This window comes from Theropithecus gelada, chromosome 4 (assembly GCF_003255815.1).
Source record: "Theropithecus gelada isolate Dixy chromosome 4, Tgel_1.0, whole genome shotgun sequence".
Lineage (NCBI taxonomy): Eukaryota > Metazoa > Chordata > Mammalia > Primates > Cercopithecidae > Theropithecus > Theropithecus gelada.
The window spans coordinates 62,431,520-62,435,316 of record NC_037671.1 but is presented as its reverse complement, the minus strand read 5'-3'; the positions used below and the strand labels follow the sequence as shown (position 1 = coordinate 62,435,316).

The window sequence follows — 3,797 nt, the reverse complement described above, 5'->3', positions numbered from 1 at the left end:
TTATTTAAGTGCAATGATCGAGGATGGATTTGAGATCTTGTTGAATGCAGCCATATCCATGGATTGCATGTAGTTCTCAAAGCAGTGATCTGCTCCTACCGCATATCTATTCCAACTTTATCATCTTCAACACGATATTTGAAGTTTTAGAATTCCATATCCCACTGGAACTAGTAGAGAGGAGCCCCAGACTAAGCGGTCTGCTTTAATTCTTCTGACTCACTTCTCTAATTTTTTTAAAAAATTTTATTTTAATAGCTTTTGGGGCTGGGCGCGGTGGCTCATGCCTGTAATCCCAGCACTTTGGGAAGCTGAGGCAGGCGGATCACGAGGTCAGGAGATTCAGACCATCCTGGCTAACATGGTGAAACCCCGTCTCTACTAAAAAAATACAAAAAATTAGCTGGGCCTGGTGGCATGCGCCTGTAGCCCCAGCTACTCAGGAGGCTGAGTTGGGAGAATCACTTGAACCCGGGAGCTGAAGGTTGCAGTGAGCCGAGATTGCACCACTGCACTCCAGCCTGGGCAACAGAGCGAGACTCTGTTGCAAAACAAAACAAAACAAAAAGCTTTTGGGGTACAAGTGGTTTTTTGTTGCATGCATGAATTATATAGTTGTGAATTCTGAGATTTTAGTGCACCCATCACCCAAATAGCGTATATTGTCTTAATATGTAGTTTTATTCCTAGCGCCGTCCCCTTCTGAGTCTCAAAGTCCATTACATCACTTTGTATGCCTTTGCATACTCATAGCTTAGCTTCCACTTATAAGTGAGAACATATGGTTTTTGGGTTTTTCACTCCTGAGTTACTTCACTTAGAATAATGGCCAGCAGCTTCATCCAAGTTGCTGCAAAAGACATTCATTCCTTTTTATGGTTGAGTAGTGTTCCATGGTGTATATACATATATCCCACATTTTCTTTATCCACTCATTAGTCAGTGGGCACTTAGGTTGGTTCCACATCTTTGCATTTGTGAATTGTAATTGTGTTGCTATAAAAATATGTGTACGATTTTTTTTTTTCATATAATGACTTCTTTTCCTTTGGGTAGATAACAAGTGATGGAATTGCTGGACCAAATGGTAAATTTACTTTTAGTTCTTTAAAGAATCTCTGTACTGTTTTCCATAGAGGTTGTACTTATTTACATTCCCACCAGCAATGTGTAAGTGTTTCCTTTTCACCACATCCATGCCAAAATCTATTGTTTTTTGACTTTTTAATGACACTCCTCTAATTTTGCCATATCTGTCTCATTATCGCAAGGTTTCACATCTAGTGAGATGAAAGATGGCGACAGGGGCAGGGTTTTTTTTTTTTGGCTTTCTTTGATTCATACTATGCAGGGTATTCTTCCCTTTGCCTCTTTGATTCTTTACTTTCCTCCCCCTCATCGAATCCAAATAGATAAATGTCATCGTCATCTTCACTATCTGTAGCTCCACTTCCTCTAGTACCTTCCACATTAGCAGGACCATACTTGCCCAAAGCTTTCTTCATTCCTGCTAGGCTGGCTTTTTCCTTTTCGTAAGTCTTGATGTAATTATACCAATGTAGAGCATGACACAAGTTGCCAAACAATGGACTAGAGACTGCTTCAATTACTGCCACATCTGCTTGTGATGGCACATACCCCTTGTTGCAGCTCTGGTCAGTCAGGTAATCATTGTTCACCTGGAGGCCAGTGGGGCTTTTCAGGTCTCTGAAACCCATGGCATCAGCTGCATCTGAGAGCTGGGTAGCAGCAAAAGGAAGGAGCACAGGTTGTGGATGCCTAGCGCTGAGAGGAGACAGAGTTGTAAAGAGTGAGTGGGAGCAATGACTTTAGGGAAAAGGCCCCCATTAAAATGTGAACTACATGAAGGCACAGTTTTGCTTTGTTTTATTCCCTGCTGTATCTCCAGTGACTAAAGAGGTACCTGGCAAATAGTAAGTGCTTGATAAATAATTGCTGATAAATGACTAAATGATTAGCAAATAGGTGATTTAGACTTTGTAAACACGGCCAAATCAATGAACCAGAGTCCCAGATTCTTCATCTATAAAATGAGGAGTTCAGATTTGGCACATTTTTTTCTTTTTCTTTTTTGAGATGAAATCTCACTCTGTCACCCAAGCTGTACTGTAGTGGCACGGTCTCGACTCACTACAAGCTCCATTTCCTGGGTTCACGCCATTCTCCTGCTTCAGCCTCCCAAGTAGCTGGGACTACAGGCATCCGCCACCATGCTCAGCTAATTTTTTTGTATTTTTAGTAGAGACAGGGTTTCACCATATTAGCCAGGATGGTCTCCATCTCCTGACCTCGTGATCCGACAGCCTCGGCCTCTGAAAGTGCTGGGATTATAGGCGTGAGCCACCGCGCCCAGCCTTGGGTACATTTTAGGATTTCATTTAGCTCTAACATTCCATTGCTGGAGGAAAAAAAAAAAAAGTTGTTACTGTACCTCCTACTTCACTTTATCTACTTTACTAGGTATATTTTCATTGATTGGCCAGAAAAATTATAGTGAATGTTGTTTGTCTTTCCAGCAGCTATTACTTCCTTTTCCCTGCCTAAGAGTACTTAAATTTTCATCTGGGTCTCCCCTGATGATACGCTTTGAAATCAGTTGATCACCAGAAATGGACTGTGATTGACCAAAGCCAATCTCAGTAAGCCCATCTCCCTTGATGCAGTGATTGGTTGAGGCCTGGGTTCTCTAATCTAACCAGTTAGGTTAGCATTTCTGTGTCAGAAACGGACTCCTGTCTCCAGACAGGCCAGTGAGTTATGGATAAAGGAATTTTTGGGAAAAGTGTTTCTTGGCTCTTCTGAGAGCACAACTGAAAGACATGTTCTCTCTTGTCTGTATGCTTTTATATGTCTGTGTAAGCTTGGAACCATTGTAACCACTGTGGCATCATGAAGGTTGTAAACCTTGGAATAAGCTCACACTGTAGAAGGAAAAGCTGAGAGAGGAAAAATTAAGTCTTTGATAAAATCATTGAACTCCTGCATCAAACCAACCCTAAAGCACACCCTACCTTTTGAATTTCTAGTTCATAAACCAATAAACACCTTAATTGTTTACTCAAGCTTGTCTTTGATTTTTGCAGTTTTCTTTGAGGAGATAAGTTTAAATTCTTGAATCTTTAGAGTAGGATGAACTGATGATCGTCTATATGATTAGAATGAGCCGTACATGGGGGTGGTGAGGCAGCGTTTTCAGCTTAGGATTATTTTTGGCTCTCTGTTCCTCGGAATACTTCTTTCCAGCTTACCTCTCACAACCCCACCTGGGTGATGTAACGCAACCTATTTAGGGTGGATGATGGAAATTTAGATTTTTCTTTCAGAATATCCTAGGACCCACAGGAGTATTAGGGAAAGCAATACATGAAGAGTTGCACTTAGTTACCAGAACATTTTCATCACCCCCAAAAAGAAATCATGTATCCATTAGCAGTCACTCCCCACTGTGCTTTCCCCAGTCCCTGGCAACCACTAAAGTACTTTCTGTCACTATGGATTTGCCTACTACCCATTTATATATTTGAAATATTTTTTGGCTTAATAATTTACTAACCTCTTAAAATCCTCCCTCTTTGCTCTAATAGCCTTTTGGTTTAACTTAAATTAGACTGTCAACTAAACTGGAACTCTTCCAATTTAGGTAGGTTCAGTGTATAACTATGTATTTGATTCCATAAATTTTTACAGTATAAGCTATATAAGACTTTATGTTCAGTTATTCCTCTTTTATTTTATTTTTTCCTTTAAGTTCTGTTCAAGAGTAAAGAATACTAAAG

The 3,797-nt window shown here is 40.4% G+C and overlaps 1 pseudogene; it reads right to left on the bottom strand.

Moving 5' to 3' along the window:
• LOC112622596 lies at window positions 1-1,718 on the bottom strand (annotated as a pseudogene).
• Between the last annotated feature and the right edge of the window lie 2,079 nt (window positions 1,719-3,797).